Source organism: Equus asinus, chromosome 10 (assembly GCF_041296235.1).
Source record: "Equus asinus isolate D_3611 breed Donkey chromosome 10, EquAss-T2T_v2, whole genome shotgun sequence".
NCBI lineage: Eukaryota > Metazoa > Chordata > Mammalia > Perissodactyla > Equidae > Equus > Equus asinus.
In genome coordinates this window covers 66,796,557-66,818,567 of record NC_091799.1, presented here as the reverse complement: position 1 = coordinate 66,818,567, position 22,011 = coordinate 66,796,557, and the positions used below count along the sequence as shown (strand labels likewise).

At 40.4% G+C, this 22,011-nt stretch overlaps 1 protein-coding gene and 1 long non-coding RNA gene across 2 annotated transcripts in view; one reads left to right on the top strand and one right to left on the bottom strand.

Annotated features, from left to right (window-relative positions):
* The window catches only part of MAP3K1 (mitogen-activated protein kinase kinase kinase 1), a 75,277-nt gene that overhangs the window by 7,766 nt on the left and 45,500 nt on the right, over positions 1–22,011 (top strand). The window lies entirely within an intron of this gene.
* Positions 19,160–22,011, bottom strand: part of LOC123286290 (uncharacterized) — a 67,776-nt gene continuing 64,924 nt past the window's right edge. The window contains exon 4 of the long non-coding RNA XR_006528572.2: positions 19,160–20,117. This is a non-coding gene — a long non-coding RNA (uncharacterized lncRNA). The remainder of the gene's footprint in view (positions 20,118–22,011) is intronic.

Sequence of the window (22,011 nt, the reverse complement as noted above, 5' to 3'; positions counted from 1 at the left end):
GAAAAGTAAGTAAAATTAAGTAAAAAAAATTTCAAATGCTTTCCATTTGGATAAAGACCGGAGAATCCTTAGCATGCCCTACCGAGTCCCTGCCTGCTCTGGTCCCTGCCTGCCTCTCCAGGCCCGTCTCAGATCACACTCACCCTGTTCTCTGCAGGGTTGCCTCCTTTCGCTTCCTCACGCTCAGCACACGCCTCCTGCCCTTGGGCCTTTGCTTGCACCGCCTGCTCCCTCTGCCGGGAACACTTGCCCCAGTCCCCGCTCAGCTCCTGGTTCAGATCCCAGCTCACTGATCTTCTGGAGGGAAGCCTCCCTTCCCTGAGCTCCCCACTGACTGTGTAGCCGTGCCCCTACTGCTGGCCGTTTTGAGTTTACACTTGTTACCTCATTTGATGAATGGCTGCCTCCCCCAGACGACGGTGAGACCTGAGTGGGCAGGGCCTGTCCCGGGGTAGGGACCCAGCACCTAGCAAAACGCCTGGCCCAGAGTAGACACGCAGTAACTATTTGTTGAATAAATGGGTGAGGGTAATAATGACATGGCGAGTTCAACGTAGTGGAGTGTCTGTTCTTCCTCTTTTGTCGGACGTGGTCTAGGACGTAGCTGAGACAAGGTTAAACGGCAAAAGCCTAGATGACTAGTGCTTCCAAATTGTCCATTTGTAATAGATTCCTTGGGAGGTATCTGGACTATGAGACACGCCAGGTGCCTTGAGTGAAGTAGGACAGCTTAATGTGGTATAGAGGAAATAGCTGTAGTGCATGATAATCTGCTATAGGTAAGGAGAGTTTGCTATCTGTAGGTAATTCTTCTGCACTTACTAGGGAGTTGAGAATGTGTGTGTATACATATATATATGAATAAATATCCACATAAAGGTTATGCATCAATATAATTGAATTACTTTTTTCAAATTCTCAGAATGTTATCTAAATTTAAGATACCATTTTTAGGATTCCTATTCCAATGTATTCATATGAATAAATATAAAGATGTCATGCATTAATGTAATTGTTCCTTTTTCAAGTACTCAGAATGTTATCTAAACTTCAGGTGCCACTTTTAGGATTTTTGTCCCAATAACCCTACTTCATCCAAAATTTATTAATTTGTTATTGATAATAATTCAACTTGAGATAAATAGTAGTTCACATTTGCATTAAAGAAAAGATTTGCTAGGCAAATACTTTATGAGATTTCAGGAGCCAAGAACCCATGTAACAGAAAATGTTTTAAAGTTTACTGGTGGTAACTAAACCCTGCAGCCTCCCTTATCTGGAACATACTAAACGCACTAAGAAGTGAGGAAAAAAGGCTCTGAGCCACCAAAGGGCCTGTAACAAAATCTGTGCTTTGAAGTTCTGTGATTTTACACTTAGCAGAGTTCCAAGGGCATTCGCTCCGGATTAGTTGACACTTATTTAAAATATTATTCTTGCATCTTGTCCATTTGGTGTCTATATCATGCAGCAATTAACAACAGCCAATGAAGGACTGGCAATGTGAGCAGAGTCAGGTTCCCTGAAGGCAGCAGTGTCGGCAGAGAGACCTGAGAGCAGAGGAGAGAGGGAGAGAGAGGAGGACATTAAAACATTGCAATCGGGGGCCACCTGGTGTTGGAACATTCAATTCCACATACCTGAATACCTCTAAGATTATAAATTTATTAAATCACAGCACTTTCCAACGTTACTTTTTGGGCATGAGTTTGTTTATTTGTAAAATGAGTGTGATCAGGATTATATATGATTTCCTTTTTTAATGGCAACCGTGTCTCGTTACTACAAGCTTGTCTTGTTTCTGTCTACTCAATGAACTAAAGTTAGAAAGCTTGTAACTTCTTAAGGAAGATTTCCATCTAAGATAGTTGTAGAAAGTATTTTGATCCCTAAAGTGGTAAACGTCTAAATTATCTAGAAGAGGTAGTTCTCTAGCCTTGATGATACTGGATAAATGAAATACGTAAAATTGGATGTTGCTCATTAGAAACATTTTGTGGATTGTCTGTGTGGGGAAGTATTTTTGCCTTATTTGTTGACCTGAGTCATTTTATACCCTGCGATTTCTTTAAAGTACTTAATAATTAATTGCCACCACCACCAATATATACTGACCTTTCTCCTAGTTAGACTGTGAGGAGTCAGAAGTAAGCTCCAGCTTTGTAACATTGACTAAGTTATTTAATTACTGCAAGGTTTTTGGTTTAATAAAATGGCTACTTGTGAAAGCATTCTTTTATTTTTAATTTTTTTTTAATTTTAATTTTTTTTTTTTGAGGAAGATTACCCCTGCGCTAACGTCCACTGCGAATCCTCCTCTTTTTGCTGAGGAAGATTGGCCCAGAGCTAACATCCATGCCCACCTTCCTCCATTTTATATGTGGGACACCTGCCACAGTGTGGTTTGACAAGCGGTGTGTAGGTCCACACCCGGGACCTGAACCAGAGAACCCTGGACTACCGAAGCGGAACGTGCGAACTTAACCACTGTGCAACTAGGCTGGCCCCTGTGAAAGCATTCTTAATGTGTATATGCTTTAAGATGATAAGTATTTTGAAACAGATATTTCACATTTCGTCTTTTTTTCCCCTTCAAAATAATTAATGGGCTGCATCCATTATTTATTTTCTGGATTTCTGTTGGTATTCTTAAATTCTTCTTGGTAATGCATCATATTATATTCATTGAACCTTAGATTTTAAAAAAGATGTGGCAGATTAATGTGTATGTTAATGTCCCTGAAAAAGTTTTAGTGTTTTAATCTAAAATTATTTTGAATTTTGAAAATACATTTCAATTGTTTTGGCACACTAGCACTTCCATGCTGTTATGCAAAGTCCTTATGATGTTTGTGGGATTCTGAATTTATAGAATTAAACTTCATTAATAAAGTGATCAGAGCAGAACAATTTATTTTAAAAAATTTATATCTTTATCATTTAACAAAAAGGACTATACCATGTAGACTGCTATATAATTTGCTTTTTTTCTTAACAGTATTTTGTTAGTTATCTTAGTGATGAACATAGAGCTATCTTTTTAATGATTGCATGGTGCACCATCATATGGGTGTCTCATTAAACAGTTTCCTGTTTTTAGACATTTATATTTTTTGCTTTTTGGTTGTTGTATTAAACTTCAGTGACTACCATGGTATATAGCTGTTCATGTATTTGTGCATCTAGTTCTGTAAAATAAATATTCAGAAGTAGAATTGTTGAATCAAAGGACATGCATATCTAAAAATTTGATCAGATAACCCAATTGCCCTGTAAAACGTTGTGCCAGTTTACATTTACCTCACAGTATGTGAGCGTACCCATTTGTCCCACACTCTTACCAACATTGCATATCATCAGTCTTTCATTTTTGCCAATCTGATGGATGAAAGATGGTTTATTTTTATTATTATTATTTCTTTTGGTGAGGAAGACTGGCCTTGAGCTAACATCTGTGCCAGTTTTCCTCTATTTTGCATGTGGGACGCTGCTATAGCATGGCTTGATGAGTGGTGTGTAGGTCCATGCCTGGCATCTGAACTTGTGAATCCCGGGCCACCAAAGCAAAGCATGAAAACTTAACCACTGCACACTAGGCTGGCCCCAAAAGATGGTTTATTTTAGTTTGCATTTCTTAGTTTTTTGGCATCATTGTACAATTTGTCACGTTTATTGACAATTTCATACTTCTTTTGTGTACTGCCTTTCACACATGGGAGAGAATTGTTCATTTTTTCTTACAGATTTGTAAGCATCCTTTGTATATTAGAATATTAGCTCTAGTATTTATTGCAACTCTTCCACTTTTGTGTTATGACTCATGAATTTCAATTATAGTATTTTTCCATAAAGAAACTTTAAATATTTTTTCACATTCCAGTTCTTTCTTTCATTATTTCTGTGTTCAGGTCTTATAGAATGGCCCTCTGTACAGGCAGTGCCGTGTAGCGGTTAAGAGTATAGACGCTGGAGTTCTAGTCAGAGTTTCACCACTGTCAAGTAGTGTGATTGGGAGTTTACTTAACTTCCTTGCACTGCAGTTTCCTCAACTGTGGAATGAAGGTACTACTTCACAGTTGTTGTGAGGATGGAAGTGTTTGTAGAGTTCTTAAACCAGTGCTTGGTGCATGGTAAATGCTATGTAAGTCATAGCTATTATTAGTACCTACTGCAAGATTATAAAAATTCACCAGTGTTTTCTAGTGGCATTTTTATAGGTTAAAAATACTTAATGGGTTTTTAAAAAATACTTTAATCTCTGATCCCTCTGAAGTTTAAGGGGTGACCTGGGACTCTGACTTTACTTTCTCCAAATGACTGGCTAGGTGCCCCAGCACTATTTATTGATGAAAAGTATCCCCTTTATCACATACTAAATTCTCATATATTGGAAATTCCCAAATGCATTTCTTTATTTCAGATCTTTTTCTTGCACCAGGTGCCTGAATTCCTCAATAACTATATCTCAAGTTTTGTACAAAAATTAAAAGAAAGTCATTGACTAGAGAGAAAAAGACATATCAGATTATTTGCTGTATCTTTGCTGACTCATTCTTATTGGTGTTTTGGTGCCTACAATGTCTTGGCGTCAGTGACAGAACCCTGCATCCAGTTCCCTCAAGGATAGCTTCTCTAGGAGGTGCAGCTCTGCCAGGCGCTGCACACCACATATCCAGACTGAATCCCTCTCCTCCCCAAGCTCTCCGTCCTCCTCTCCGATCTCCTGGCCGTTTGGGGTACGCGTTGGTAATCCCTGCCGCCATCTCTCATTGCTGTGCTCTTACTCCTCTGGCTTTCTCACCCTCAGCGTCCAGTCAGTCTCCAGTTCTCTGCCAGCCTTGGAATCCACTCCCCAACCCGCCCCCACCCTCCCGGCTGCTAGCTGAGGGTCAAGCCCCTATCACCGTATCCCAACTTTTGCAAAGCCTCTTTCCTCACCAGTCTCTTGTTTTGGGACATGTCCTCCTCTGTCTTTTCTCTCCACTGCAGTTAGAGTGAGGCTTGACACTTCTGTCCATGAAACCTTTTCTTCACCCTCAGGATAAAGTCTAGACTCCGTAATATAACTCAGAAGTCCCTGGTGATCAGCTCTGCTCCCCCTTCCAGAACACTTTGCTCCAGTCATTCAGTGCCGTGTTCATGTTTTTGTTTCCCCAGTTCGCCTTTCTTTTTTTTCAGTGTGCTAAATGCTGTTTCTTCTGTCTGGAATACTCATTTCATCTCTGCTGTGAGATATTCTTTAATATGTTTTTATTCACTTTGCAGTAAAAAAAACTATTGCTATTCTACTAAATATAAATGTGGCTATTTGCGGAAGTCAGTACTGTATTGTGAATTCTGTTGAACTGTAGTTTAAAGTTTCTCAGTATCTGAGTTATTAGATTTACCACTTTTAAACCTTTTTCGTTTTTCCTCTGTAATCATATATGCAGTCATATCTTACCGAACAAGTGTTTACAAAGAATTGTTTGTAAAGTATACATTATTGTAAAGTGAATCAGATTTTCCTATTAATTTGTGTTAAAATTTGTGTTAATTTCCTGTTAATTCGTGTTAAAACTGTGAGGTGCAGTCTCAGGAAAATATTTTGTTGCCAAGCTATGTATTGCTGTCATTGAGAATAATTCTAGACCACCTCACGTCAGAGCACGGATGTGCTCAAATGCTTTGAGCACAGAGCTGGACCGTGGCCTGGGCACATCCGCCACAAGGTTTACATCGGCTGCCTGGCCTCCATGGGCAAGGTCCTAGGTTGCTGATGGATTGTGGGGAAACCAGCACATCAGGTCTGGGGTCATTTCGCGTCTCCTTTGTGTGGTCGATGGATACTCTTTCTAGATGAATAAAAGGCAGAGTAGTAAACATGCTAGGGTGAATGCCTTTCGTCAGTGCTGTCACCTCTCCTGCCATGGGCAGTGTCCATGGCTTCAAGAACACTCTGAGACTGTAGTGAGACAGGCACCAAGGTGCTATGGACCCAGCAGGGAGGAAGCCTGTGAAGGAGTTTAACAAGGTAACGTCTGTCTGATGACAAGGGTGGTGCTGGCCTCAGTCAGCTGAGAGTGAGAGGGGTGTAGGGAGGGTTTTCTGAGAAATGGGAGGTCCACGCCAAGTCCTGAAAAATGCGGAGGAGTTAAATAGGTGAAAGAGACTTGCAGGGAGGTTTCGTGGCCTGGGGGCAGGGGTGGAGGGGTGTGTGGAGAACACACACAGGCCCAGAAGTCCGCGGTCATGTACTGACATGGAGAACTGCAAGTTTAATCCAGGTAGCTCTGTCTGGACGGAGAGCAGGCTGCAGATGGGGCTCAGGAGCCAAGCTGGCGACAAGAAGCCTGACTCTAGCCAGAGAACCATGCAGAGCTCTCTGCCTCCTTATTGCTCCTACTGGCAATCCTTAGATCTCTGTGCTTAGGACAAAATAAAAAGCCTTTGTAATTTGACAGGTAACCACAGCATGCTAGGAATTAGGTCAGGAGGCCCCAAACAGGAGTTATATCAGAGCTGGTGCAGGACAGTCTGAGGCCACAAGTCTGGGAGCTGTGGCTCTTGCATTTCCAACAGCTCCCCATAGTTTCAGAGGTTCACAGATGGAGAAATGTTCTCAGGCAAAACAATTCCATCCACTCTGGTCCTGCATGTGGTTTTGGAAGTGCATGTTTACGTTTCAGTGACAGCACAGTGTAGTGATTAGGAACCTGGGCCCTCGAATCCAGACCTGTTAGCCACTTATGCCTGTTGGGCTCCAGGGAAGTCACTTAACTTCTCTGAACCTCGAATTTCTGATCTCGAAAATGGAGTGAGTGGTGGTAAGTAGATGAGATAATGAAGCACGATTCTTGACCCAGGAAAGCACTGAGTACACATTAACTATGGTCATCTTACTGCAAGTAACCATGAAGATTCGCTAAACCTTTGACTGTACAAATGAGGGCGAGACTCACCTTCCTGGTCGTCATTAGTTTAGCAGAGGCAGTTTGCATCGATGATGCATCATCTTGAGAGAGTTTCTGTTTCCTTCTTATTTGGAAACTATTTACTAGAATAATGGAACACTGCAACTTTCAAACTTACGTGATGTGGGATAAAGCATGTCTTCTGCAGTCCGTGCATCAGTGTTCTTGTCACCTTGTGAGGATCTGACGCCTGTCTCCTGGGTCTCGCTTTCTCATCGGTGGAAAGAAGAGGTTGGCTTACGTAATCTCTTGGTTCACTTCAAGCTCTAGCAACTTTCCAAAAATTTAGTTTGAAAATTATTTCTTGTGGTTAAATTTAGTTTTAATTATTGAAACAACAATTAGTTTTTTGAACTTAGAAAGTCTTGGAATTTTAAACCAGGGTACCAACTATAAAGAGAACTACAAATGAAAAGCAATCAAGGCTCAGAAAAGAGAGAAATAATATTTGTTAACTGACATTAAATGATAAAATATTTATTTTATTTTTTTAAAAGCATGTAACTATCCTGGGAGAATAGTATTTTGCAAAGTGGAGAAAATCATGGTAAAGTAGTTAACATGGTTGTGTTTAACAATGCTTTGAGAGCAGTTTTGAAACTAGCTTTAAATCTAATTTTTAGTTACTTTACAGTTAAAAACTATCTTTTCCCCCTTAACTTTAATTATATAAGAAACAGACATTCCCCAGGGATAACTCTAATAAGCAAAGCGATCTTTTGACTTTTTCTTGTATTTATAAAGACCTTCTCATAAATAAACATATGTATACGTTAATTCTTTTTACTTAGAACTTTAAAAAGTGTACTGTTCAAGGGCCGGCCCGGTGGCTGAGTGGTTAAGTTTGTGCACTCCACTTCAGCGGCCCAGGCTTTCGCCGGTTCGGATCCTGGGCGCAGATATGGCACCGCTCATCAGGCCACGTTGAGGCGGCATCCCACATGCCACAACTAGAAGGACCCACAACTAAAAATATACAACTATGTACCAGGGGCTTTGTGGAGAAAAAGGAAAAATAAAATCTTAAAAAAAAAATGTACTGTTCAATGACACCTAGTTGTATTGTTTCCTAATTGTGAAAATTCAGACTTAATTATATTTTGGGGGTTCTTCTCACAAAATTTGGACAGAGTTGGCAATTACTGGAAAGTATGAATTTCACTATGGATTTTTTTTCTTTTTAGTCCAATAATTTGGGGCTCAAGTTCTAGAAAATTTTGACTTTCAAATAGATTTGGACTATGGCTTATTAACCTATTTAATCATGGTGATTGCACCAACTTGAAGCATATTCACACAAAGCTCTTTTGCCCATTGCTGTTCTTCACACACTGAACTAAGCCTCTCGTAATTCATTGCTGAGCACACGGACATCCAGTAGTGATTATTGCTAGTCTTAGACTCGTGGTGGTGAAGAATACTTAACCCTTCCTGCTTCCGTTACAACTCATACAGTTCCCTAGTTCTGATTGTCGTGAACATTTATTCAGATATTTGGGAGCGCTTACTACTTGTTCCCAGCACATGATTTCCAGGCAAGGCTGTGATAGGAAATAGAGCCAAGTCCCTTTGAGTCTTGGTTGCCTGAGCATTCTTCTAGCCTATTCGCAGTCAGTGACTGATGGTGATAACTGGCTGTAGGTTTTGTCACCAATAAATAAGGCAGCCCGACTGTCATTTGCACGATGCAAACTGAAATCATCCTGCAGTGGTATAAGTGGATATTAGAGCATTCCCTCCTCTGCAAGAGGATTTGTTGGAAGAGTTTTGAATAGTGCCAAAGACTATGAGAACCAAGCTTTCCCTTTTTGGACTTAGGTGCATAAAGGCGGTTTTGGCATCAAAGAGAAAAGGTTTATGCTCAAGAACTACTTGCTTTCTCTCTCTCTTTGGAGAAGCTTTGGTGGGCCAAGTTTTGGTGATAAGATATAAAACCATTAGTGTCCAAAGTCAGCTTATATCTACATACAGCAGGTTTCAAAAGAAATATGTTCAGAATTACATTATGTAATATGATGCTTTATTCTTGTTGAAGTTTCCCCAAAATACTGAATGTTGCAGATTTCAATTACTAAAAACAGTTTAGTAGAAATTTCTTATCTAAGTAGAGGATAGTGTTCTCCATACACGGAGCCAAGATGAAATTGTTTTTTCTGAGTTCTGTCTTTGTTTCTTATTCCCTCCTACAGATACACATGCCACCTCCCCTGCCCCCCTACACGCGTGTGCACACACACACACACCCCCATACATCTTGCCTTTTCACTCCATGCTGGCAGGTTGTTCTGGAACTTGCTGTTACTGGGTCTTTGGTGAGCCGCTTACACTCAGTTCTGTGATATAGCAAAGTTCCTGTAGTGCGAGTGCACTCACACTTTTTCCTGTATTTCTCAGTTCTTTATTAAAAATATGTCTCGTTTTGTAAATGATTTACTGAGCATTGATAGGGTTTGCATTTGTGATCACGTTTGCTTTACACTTTGGGGTTACTTATACCATACTTTTACTCCTAAACTGACTTCCTGCCCTCACACTGTTGGGTTGCCTCTGCCCAGTGTGTCATTTCATGTGAATGTGGAGTACGTGAGCCACATTTTATATTGATCAAAGCCAGAGAGTTTTTAAATATGTCACAAAAGTTACCCCAAGGACATAGAAAACTGGATGCTATCAATTAAAATTGATTTTCTAAATTCCTAATCTAGGATTGATTTTTTTTTCTTTCAGTGTACTATGGGAGATAGCTTATATTAAAAACATTGATAGTTGGGGCTGGCCCCGTGGCCGAGTGGTTAAGTTCGCGCGCTCCGCTGCAGGCGGCCCAGTGTTTCGTCAGTTTGAATCCTGGGCGCGGACATGGCACTGCTCATCAGACCACGCTGAGGCAGCGTCCCACATGCCACAACTAGAGGAACCCACAACGAAGAATACACAACTATGTACCGGGGGGCTTTGGGGAGAAAAAGGAAAAAATAAAAATCTTTAAAAACATTGATAGTAACACTTAGGTTTTGTAAAAAATTTCTGTTTGAGTATAATATATTTAAAATGTTGATTCATTCTTTCCCATAGGCTTAGGCAGCGATGTGCGTAAAATCTTTTTAAATACAATATTCTGTCTTCTTTCCATAAACCATTACAATGTCTTGGAAATTTCATAATTTCAGCATTCTAGCTCTGTCTTCCACAGCTCTCTTACCTGTGAAAATGGGGCAAAATTTTGTTTCTTAGGATCACGTGTGTGAATTTGGGGTTTAGAGACTGGTCACTGTGGAAACCTGACAGTCTTCACGGACTCTTCTCCAGGGTTCTGTGTTGCTTGTGCTTGTCATGGGGGAAATGGCAGTGTCAGTGCTCTTACCCGCTGTGGCTTTCAGATTTTTCCCTGCAGCCCAGTAACAATTTTGGAGTTGCTACTGTAAGTCTGGGAAGAGAACATCGTTAGGTCTCATCTAGGATCCTGGGCAACAGAGGGATCAGCTGCTGTGCTGCAGTTGAAGCCAGGGTGGACTCCTTGGCACAGATACCGCGAAGAACTGCTCTTCCTGAAGAACACTTGCTCAAAAGGCTGTTACCTGTTCTCCAGCGTGCTGGAGCCTAGAAGCAGCAACGGGATGTTTTAGGAGATCAGATCAGGATGGAGAGCGGGAAGGAGTGGTGGCAGTGTTAGTGGTGGTGGCTGGAATCAGCCTCCAGAACCAGTGAACTACAAACCCTAATCAGGCTTCTTCCGAGATAGTTAAGACTCTGAGAGGAAGATGGACCACTAAAGACCTGGGCCTCAACTTTTTTTAACCCCTTATTTGTAGCTTAATGAGTTCCTGATTGTCCATTTTGTTATCAGATTTAATCAGAGTAACTACCAGGTGGGCCTTTAGCCTGCCATGTCAAAAAATGGGTGGCGTGTTAACTTCTACACTTACTAAATGATATTTAGAATCATTGTTTCTCTTACAACTTTAGACATTTTTCTGAAAACTCTTTCGAACATTCTAGTCTATCTCAAGGTATTCTGTGATTGCTTATGTAGGACTAATAAAAAATCAGAAACAAATGAATTCCATGAGAATTCTTCTTTGACCTCTTGAGAGTCAAGTAGCCCTACTTAATGGTGAGACAATGTGGATAATAACTTTGAAAACCAAAATTATTCTGATGCACAGCTTCAGTTTTCTTCACTATTTCAGTTAAACTGAAAAGCCTAATCAAATCGCAGTTCAAATTCAAGAGTTCCTTATGGACATATCTGATTCCTTCTTTCCCTTTTCTCTGTTGGATAGGGAATTAGCAGGTGTGTTTAGTTGAAATGTATTTAACCTGCTCTCCAACTGCTTATTGTGGTCGACTGAATGTGAGTGTCGGCTCAGGCCCGTCAGGCCTGTCCCCAATACTGTCTTTCCACCTCTGCAGGTCATTAAGTTACTTGAACCACTTTCAGTTTGACTGTCCTCATCTGTGAACTAGGAATAACGATCCTTTCCTCCTTCCAGAATTTGAGAAGATCAAATGAGATGATGGACATGAAAGTGCTTTCACAGGGTAAAAATAAAGCAGTAGGATTTGTGGTCACGGTGTTTTAGAATTGGAAAGTGCAACCTGCTGACTCTGAGGGTTGGAGTGGCATTAGAGAGCTCCAATCACCCTCAGGAGGTTGAGCACCGCAGCGTAGGGTGGGGTTGGGCGGCCGGGCCTAGGTTACCTTAGTTCATCCTCATTCCGCAGCGTTGTCCTCCTGCTGTCCTTGTCTTATTGGAAAGAGCAATAATAGTTAACTTCTTCTGTGCCTGGGACACTGGGCATCCTTGCACCATCCTTGTGAAGTCAGTGCAGTTTTTATTCCCATTTTACAAATGAGAAAGCAGAGACTCTGAGAGGTGCGGTGTCTTGGCAGCTAGTGGGCAGTGAAGCCTGGATGTGAACCCAGCAGTTTGACTCCCAGACTGTGCTGTTAACCTTTATGGTAATCTTTTATGCATGCTTTTGTATTTTTTTAAATCAGGAGATGGGTTTGAGTTACGTCAGCACAAATTTCATTATCTATTATTCATTTCCTTGTCTTGGCTTTTATTCAAGTAAAAATCAAATCTAGTGATGACTTTAATGTTTAGGTCTTCCAAAATATACAGGAAGAATCAGTGAAACATTTTGATATTTTTCATCATTACATGAAGTTCTTATAACATAAAGCCAATTGTAAACACAAATACATTTAGACCTCACTGTGTTTACTGTGCCAGAGAAGAGATAGGCTCCAGGCTGCAAATATGGGTGAATTTTCTTAGTGCGCAGACTTTTGCCGGCGGAATTGGAGACGTGCTTGGAGTGCATGTGCATTAAAAGCAGCCGTTGGTAATTAACCCTTGTGGAGCCTTCACTGTGAACAGAGTGCCTGCACAGACTCTGGCTCACCCTTGCCCTATGACACAGGCGTCGTCCCCATTTTACAGTTTGTGGGAATACCTCAGAAAGGTTAGGTGGCCTCCCCAGGCAAGTAGGACAGGCCAAGTGAAAAATCCTGTCCCTCCGCTCTGTAGCTGCACGCACTTCCTCCTCGGCCGCTTCTCATCTCACACCTGAGTGTCCTAGTGCGTGTTCCGAGGGAGCTGTCTTGGGTACCTCAGGCATTTTGAAATTTATTTCTTTACAACTAAATGTAGCTATTAGAGCTCTTTATAAATGGATCCTGAAAAAAACCAGCTAGTTTTGTTTCTGGTGGTTTTAAATTAAACCTCAATTCAGACTTCAGCATTCTGTTAGTGTGTTTTAATTGTTGGTTGTGCCTGTTTACTCATTTGAGTAAAGATATTAATATCTAAGGTTAACATCCAGTATAGAGTTATACCTAATGAATTTCAGTTCATTTATTCTCTTATTGATCTTTGTTCTCTACTAGTAATGTAAGTTAACGAATGCCTGCCTGTCAAGTGTGGGATCTTTATTTTGTGTTCATCAGGCATCTTCTTTGATAATTAAAAGAGCTTAGTGGCTGTGAGAGAATTCAATAATCTCCCTGACCCTATACCTCCCCTACAAACAGAGGAGATTATCTTTGAGTTTAACTACAGAAAGGTCACTCAGTTTTGTAAAACTGAAATCTCGTTCAAGGCGAGATAAATATCTTTGCCCTTAACTGTGTGTGTGATCTTCCTCTGTTTTGTTTTCTTAAATGATAATAGCAATGTGTTTGCTGTCCAGTAAGTCTTATATATGTGCTGCTTATGGAAACTTACACCATCACGTCAACTCAGTACATGTTTACTGACATACTATGTGTATACTGCTGTGCTAGGAACTGACTTATTCTCAGATAAGAGCTGGGGAAGTAGCAACATAATTCAGTTCTTGTGTTCTCTAGCTAGTTATTGATTGCTGGTAACTGGATTCATGAGAAACTCTTGGAGAAAACTGAGGGGTAGTTGCAGGTGCAACTTGGATTTGACAGTATTCATGTATACACTGGGTATGAGGACAGCTTCATGAGTGCTGCCTACTGATTGCCCTTTTAGGGTACACGTGATGTAGGCAATGAAGAAAAAAGGTAAAGAAATACTTAGTAAATACTTAAATAAATACTTAAGAAAGTCACCTTAATAAAAATGTGAATTGACACCCCACCCCTAAAACCAAGAATGATTCAGTGTCAGACTACTGAAAATGATTTTATGATGTATATTTTATTTATACACAGCTTTTAAGAAAATAATTTGTGAAAAGTAAGATATGCTTAATTTTATATCTTATTACATTGATAGTAATTCCACCTTTAGGATCGAAGTTTCATGGCTTCTCAAGAGTGTTTCTTTCTAATGAGACCTTTGCTCAGTTGAATCCTGGGGTGGTCAGACTCTTTCACAATTGCCAAGGACTGAGGAATGAATGGGGCGGTCCTGTGGGCAATTTTAATTCCTTGATAGTTAGGCCCAGGCTCATATCCATACCTCTGGAAGGGTGGTAGGGAAATTCTAGCTCAGATTTCTCCCTCTGAGTAGTGCCTGGGTTTCCTGGAAGAGAGCAGAGAAGAACCCACAAAGGACCCTGAGGTGTTGCAGGACAGACGACACCTGAAAGGCAGGAGAGCTTTTGTCCAAGGAGACAGTGGTCAGAAGTAGCCACGCCGCTGGGCAAGGAGTGCAACGGCGGCAGTGACTGTCTCAAGACCAGCAGTTTCAGTGGAGTGATGGGTGTCAGAGCCACTGTGCTTTAGGAGGGGATGACGGTGGTGAGGAAACACAGGCTCCTCTTGAGAAGCTGGAGGAGGACAGAGGAGTAGAGAGGCGGAAGCCCAAGGATTTGCAAAGGCAAAGAAGCATTCTGGGGTCAGTTTGGTTGGTTTTTGTTTTAAGGCAAGAAGAGGAAAGAATGCTTATAGCCTGAAGAGATGGAGCACAGAGTAGGGGGCTTATTGTTTAAATTATTGTTGCTCATGGTGTAACAAAACATTCATTCACTCAACAGATTTATTAAGAATTGGCCATATGTCAGGCATTAGGAATACAGCAGTGATGAAACAGACAAAAGTCCCTACTCTCAGAGATTATGTTCTAACAAAAACATGGTTGTAAGTGTGCTTGGAACTCCTTTCATGGTTTCTACTTGGTTTTTTCATGTTTTATGGACTTCCCTTAGGATGACGTGAACACTTCTTTTAAAGTGACCCTTCCTGCCCCAGGTATTCAGAGGATTACTTTCTGTCCAGGCTCTCCTGGTGGCTCTTGCATTCCTCTACCCTCTTCCTAATTGTCGCTTGTAGTTACGCTATAGAAATACTGTCGCAGTCCCATTTTAACTTGGGTCAGCATGTGTACCCGACTGTGTATCTGATCAGTCACATTTTGATGTTGAAGGCGTAGATGTGGCGATGCACCTGGGGAGGTCATCCAAGAGTACTTTCTTGGTAATAATAAAATATCAGATTTTTAAAATGACTTATTTTTAGAAAAATAATTTAGGACATATTAAGAAATATCTCTATGAATATTACTTCTCATGCATAACTGATAGGCTTTCTTGGATGGAAAGTGGTAGAAATATGGCTAATATTTGGCAGTTATGCAGTTTATCGCTGCCTCAGGTAGAGGGTGACTTGTTACTTATATATGGGCAGTTGTTGTGCCATCGATAAATTATGCCCCGTAAACAACTTTTTTGAAGTTTTGTCTTGTTTATGTGAACACCAAATTATGATGTGAAAGTTGTTGAGAACAGCTTTGTTAGCTTATTAGTGAACATTTTGGCCATCCATTCAGCAAACTTCTGTTGAAGAGAAAGGACCCAGGAGTGTCTTGTGCAGCCTGCCATCCTGGGAATGCTTTCTTGGAACAATGAACAAAATTGATTCAAGTCCTTAGTCTCATGGTTTACCTTAATTCATTTGAATTTTATGTTTTAGTCATATTTGTATTTTTAACACAAAACTGTCACTGCACCCCCTCCCAAATCTTGGAATAAAATTGACTTTCTAAAAATAGATGCTCTATTTTTCATTCTTATGCTGTGGTTTCAAATGCATCCTGCCATCTGTCTCCCCCCAAACTAGGAGAATCCCGGTTTGAGGACCCTGAATTTAGCACTACCTCTTCCCTGGCCACACCCACTTATTGAGCCCCCTCAGCTAGTTCCCTTTCTTCCTCTCAGGTTGCTTCCTAATAGGATGTGATCTCATGGCTCCTCCTTCTCCCCTCCCAGGCACAACCCCTTTTGGAGTTTTCTTCAAGACCTTTTATTTCTATTAACTACCGGAAAATCAACAGGCATTAACAAAATTAGAGATGTGGACAAGTTCCAAAGTTAAGAGAAAGTTTTATTCACTGAAATATAGATGTCTAGGCTTGTGGATCTTAGCTTCTTTTACTAACCACCTCTTAATGTTTTACTGGGGATGAAATCTGTCACTCTCCCCATGACTGGTGTTCCAGCTCTTCTCTGTTTCTGCAGTGCCCCTACAACTAATGGTGGATACTTGGTTTACACAAAGGCCTCAGTGAAGTTTATTTGCATCTTAGAGATCTTTCTGGTCTGGAGGCTAATACTGGAATGGCAGTGCTTCCTCACAGCCTGCCATGTACAAGTATCAGGCATTTGAGAGTCAGTACTGTTAGAATGGAAGATGAGTAAGACATGGGCCTTGCCCTCAAGTAAAATACAGCCTGAGGGGAAAGATCAATCTGTTCCTTTATTCAGTGTATATTTATTGAGCTTTCTGCTGGGGCAGGGGACATAAAGTTGAGACCCATTTCTGCCCTCAAGAATCTTAGTCAAGTGTTGAAGACAGATAAGAGGCCATTTTAATAGAGTGCTATTTGCTGAGTGGGGATGGAGGAGGACCCCCCCCCCGCCCTGAGTCAGAGGAACTGTGACCAGTGGGGGAGACTGAAGGCAGCATCTGGAACAGTTTCTCAGAGGGAGGGTTGACCCTAGAACTTGAGTGATGGGGTGAGAACTAGACATATTGACACCAAGAGAAATGCCTAAGGAAAACTAAACAAATTTTATTTTTATTTTTTGCTGCTTCTGTATACAATCACGTGACACATAATGACGTTTTGGTCAGTGACAGACCGCATATACGATGGTAGTTCCATAAGATTAGTGCCATACAGCCTAGGTGTATAGTAGACTATGCCATCTCGGTTTGTGTGAGTACTCTATGATGCGCACACGACAATGAAATCACCTCACGACGACAACGAAATCACCTCACGACACATTTTTCAGAACGTATCCCTGTTAAGTGACACATGACTGTACTGGATAAACTCACGTTTTATTAATTGTCAGCTTTGTTTCCATTTTTCAACTTAAAAGTTTTGGGATTGAGTATCAGCCAGAATGATAATCAATTGTCATAGTTATTCTAGGTAAAAAGAATATTCACATGCATGCTTATGAAAAAGAGTTGCTGTCACATTTTAAAATAGGAATAATACAGTAGTATAATTTATATATTACAAGTACAGTCCTTTGCCCCATTTCCATTCAGATTATTCTTTTATAACTGAATTCATTAAAATTAGACAATGGTTATGATGACTGTCTTTTGAAGCCTATACCAGGCTAAGTCATAAGTCTAAACTTGCCAGTTTAAAATAAATGCAATTATTTGGTTCTGCTGAATTGTAGCTTTTGCTGCAGTGAAAAGAAACTGGCATATTTGTGAATACCTCCAGAATTGTTGAAATGAAGAAGACCTTATTTAGGTAGACAGACAGTAACGATTCAGACTATATTTGGGACAGGATGTTGGAATTAATGTGCCTTTTCTCTCAAGTGATTAGTGGGCAGATGGCATCTATAATGTTAATATTTGCTTAAATTACATTTTTAAGGAAAGAGTGCCACATACTGAATGAAGTTTTTTTTCCTTCCCTCCCATTCCATTCCTAGAATGTTCTATTTCACTTTGAATTCTTAGTTTCTCCAACTCTGTGTTGTTGTTAATTCCAGTAGGTAACTTATGCTAGACAATGAACCAAGAAGTTAGGTTCATTCCTGATCTACCTTCCAAAGGATTAACCAGAATGGGTAGTATTCTTACAGGGAGTTTGTGCCTCCAAAAGCAGTTGTAGAAACAACACCTAAACATAAGCATGATTCAGCACTTTGCAAGTTTCAAAACCTTTTCATTATTTTAATGTACTCATTGGCCCAAAGGTTTTTTGTTTGTTTTGTTTTAAGATGGGTATATAGACACTCAGTGAGTAGGAATAGGTGAGCAAATGGCTGGGAAGAAATTATTCCAAGGAATAATTGAAGGGGATCGAGGAACATATGACATTGGTCAAGACCCACTGGGGAAACTCCAGTCTCCTAGGGGGTAATACTAGTCTAGGGTTGTTTGATCTCAACTTGGCTGAAGGTGGTTTGGGGAGATTCTTGAGGTTGCAAGTCCAAATACCTACTTTAGAATAATCTGTATGGTACTTCTCGGTACCAAAAAGATATCATCTAATCAGTGAAAGGGTGAAAACATGAACACTAGCAAACGCACCAGTATCAGAATTAAAAGATTTCATTTGAGAATTTTACATGACCATTATTTGTAGTTTATTGGCACATTTGTGGTATTTTGGCTTCATTTATTACTAGGCATCAACCGTCTCCAGCTTTTTCCACTTGTTTACTGGACTATGCAAGTAGGGAGTGATTTTTTACAAAGGAGGTGGACAGATTAACTGCACAGCCCACTGAGGGATGATATTTTGTATTAAAATCCTGAAGTAAACAAAAAAATATATATTGTAAGATACTAGAATTCCCTCCATAGAAAAATGTTTGTATTGTCTAACTCAATTATGTCAAACTTGTGTCGCAAACACCAGATGTAATTAACCAAAAGTTAGTCACTGTTTTCAGTTTAAAGAATAAATTGCATCTAAGAAAGATCTTAAAAGTAGAAGAAGAAAAAGGGAATAAATTGCAGTGACAACTGCTCATGTTACTTAAATAAGGAGTGTTAACTGGCTGAATGGCAAGCGTTCTCTAAAAACATAATTTTTAATAATACAAAAGCAAAAATATTTTAGCAGTAATTGTGTTTTCAGGTTAGCACTCAAAATAACTCATTAAATATTAGTGTATCCTAGCTTTTCTCCATTTAAAAAACGCAAACCATCACTTCTGTGATTTGACACAGATAAGCATTTCTGAAATTATGATACAGATTATGAGAAAAGCAGGCTGTGTGGCTGCAGAGAGCCCTTGACTGAGGGAGTTAGAATTCAGGTTGGGACATTGTCACAAGTGGAGCTGAGACTGACTTGGGCAGAGAACCGCCATGCTTCAGTTCTCATTTCAGGCTGCTTCTTTACTTTACATCTTTTTGACTTGTAGCACTTAAATTTGCAAAACGGTATGTGTCTTTTAAGGAGGAGAAATTTGTGGTTCATTCGTTAAAAAAAAAAAAAAGACTAGAAGAGTTAATGTTTTTGGTGTAAAACAACCTTAAAATCCATGTTTTGTGGTTCTTTCTTGAATGTTCCTCCTGATAGTTTGATCTTTCTGAGAGAGCTTTGACAGAGTCCCTTATACATAATACTCACCCTGTTTAGTAATTAGGTTTGAATTGCTTTTATGATACAAACTATCTAGGGTACCGAGTCTAAAAGTTTAGTATTTCCCAGCCTGAGTTTTCACAGGGTCTGTGGATCCACATGTGTACCATGTCTATGGTGATGGTAATGTTAAGAAAGGATTCTCACATTTTCATCTTTCTTTTTTTTTTTTGAGGAAGAGTACCCCTGAGCTAACATCTGCCAATCTTTCTCTTTTTTGCTGAGGAAGACTGGCCCTGAGCTAACATCCATGCCCATCTTCCTCTACTTTATATGTGGGATGCCTGCCACAGCATGGCTTGACAAGCAGTGTCATGTCCTCACCTGGGATCCGAACCGGGGAACCCTGGGCCGCCAAAGCGCAACAGGTGAACTTAACCACTGCACCACCGGGCTGGCCCCCAGATTCTCACATTTTAAAACGCTGGGACCCAATGAATTACAGGAGTAGCAAAGAATATTTTATGCAAGTAAACTATTGAGAGGTACTTTCCAGATTTAACAATTAACGTGAGTTTATGAGTCCTGTTGAGCTTTAATTCTTTGATGTTTTATCACCCTCATAGGATTACAGCATTTATATAGTGGCATTAATAAATGAATCATAATGTTCACACTGGACATCCCTAAGATATCATTTCGTATTTTATTTGGTAAAGTTCTTGATTTGATAAGTTCTTGAATTCTAGAAAGGTTGTGAGTTACTTAAAATCCTGTAGCTGATTAATGGCATAGTTAGGACTTGAATCTGATTCTCCAGACTCCCCACTTCTGTTATTTTTCTCTGGTTCCATGAAGCTTTCCACAGTGTAAAGAGTAGTAGTACACACAGTAGCACATGTTTATTTTTAAGGAACTCTTTCAGCCATACAGAAAAATACAGAGGGAAAATATTAGAGAATAGTATAACGAACAGCCATGAAACCTTCGCCTGTATTTAATAAATGTTAACGTTTTATCATATTTGCTGCAGGTGGGTGCAAAGAAATGAATATTTAAAAAACAGTCGGAGCTTCCTTTGTCCTCCTCCCTCCTGGCGCCCCACCACATGGTAGCCTCGCACAGCAGTCTTCACATTCCAGATGTCTCTAGTCAATGTTGTTACCTCCTGAAACTAGAAAAAATAGTTGTATTTTGTTATTTTCATCTAACATATTATTAAAAGAAATTCTGAAGCAACGTAATGTAGAAGAGGGGGACAGGGCTTTGAAGCCAGGGGGCCTGGTTTTGAAACTCAGAATTCTCACTTACTGGGGATTCTTAGTCAAGTTACTTAATCTTTCTGCAGCAGTTTCTTCATCCACACAATGAAGATGATGTGTCTTACCTTGCAGCCCTGTGTGAGACTCAGAGACACTGTATGCACCGCACCTAGCATAGTACCTAGTTCAGGAGGTGCTCCATGAAGAGTAGCTCTCATCATCATCATCATCGCCATAAATAAGAATAGTAGTAGTTGTAGTAGTTACATTTATTGTGTTCTTACCATGTACTTGGCATTGTTTTAAGCACTTCATCCATGTTCATTAATTTTAAAGCTGAGGTGAGAACTATATGTAAAGGGCTTAAAACAGTGAAAGGCACAGAGGAAATGCATTATAAATGGTAACTATTACTGCTGTTTTAAAGAAAAAGTTAATGGGAGAAAATTAGGGAGGTTAACTTCCTTTTAAGCACTTTACATGTATATTAACTTATTTAATTCTAATATTCACTCTATATGGTAGGTATTATTATCCCCATTTTACAGTGAACAAGTTGAGGTACAGAGAGATTGAATAACTTAGGCCAAAGCTATATAGCTAGTAAGTGTCAGACCTTGGATTTGAACCCAGGCAGTCTAGCTCCAGAGCTCATGCCCCTGATCACTGTGCCATACTTCTTGATTATGTTTATGGTATGACTTCTCACTTTATCTACCCTGTCCTAGGAATATGTCCTTCAAGTTATGTCATCTCTGTTGAATAAGGAAGCCATTTTCGTTTTGCTGTGTACACAATCCAGATTTTACTAGTTTGGGTGGCTATTGCGCCATCAATACCCCTAATAGACCTCCCCCCCCCTCCCCCCCCCCCCCCCCCCCCGCCCCGGCAATACTTTCGAAACTCCCCGGTGTGGGTTTTGCATGTGCTGGTGAATTAATTGGGTCAGTTGCCCTGTAGCCACCTCTGGATAGCACTGCCTCCTCAGCCATCACCTTCACCCCCTTCAGCCATGTTGGCCTCCCTGCCACTGCTGGGCACTGATGCTGCTTCTGCTTAGACCTGCTTCCCACCAGTCACTGCCAGGAACACCACAATCAGTGCTGGAGACACACGAGTGCTCCCACTGTGCCAGAGCTCTGGGGGTTTGCAGTGAAGTGAGGACCATGCCTGAGGCCCCTTTTTAATTTCATATTCTGGGGCTTTCCTCTAGATGTATAGAGATTTTTAGAGAAAATGGCTTGTCAGAGGTTTTTTTTTGGCTGATGTCTTCTTTGTCTTAACCCCAGATCTAGGTCCTTGGCTGAGAGTGAGTGGACTGGGCCAGAGGCAAATCTTGGTGACAAACTCTGGTCTCTGCTAGTGGTTAGATTGGGCCAAGTTTGAATGTCTGCCTCCCACTTCTCTTAGGATGGGTTCATACCAGCTGATCTTACCTGTCTCTCTAGCTGGCTGTCAAATAATCTTTTTCCCCGCATTTTGAATTCTTGGAGCCTTAGTTGCACTAAAGACATGCTGAATTTTGTGATAGCTTGAGAAGTCTTAGATTAAGACATTAGGACAGCTGGTGTTAGTTTCTTCTCTAGATTTTTCTTCTTAGATACACTGACTAATTTGGGCCAGAAGTACAGATTATCCAGTACAGGTTTCTCACAGTATATCCCCAGGAGCACTACTCTGTCAAAAGTGTTCTGCTAAAAGGGATTCTGTGCCAAGTAAGTGTGAGGAATGCTGCTCACCTGCTTTTCCTTTCCTCTTGGAGAATTATGTGCAAAGGTCTTTAAATAAACCTGTTTAACTTCATTT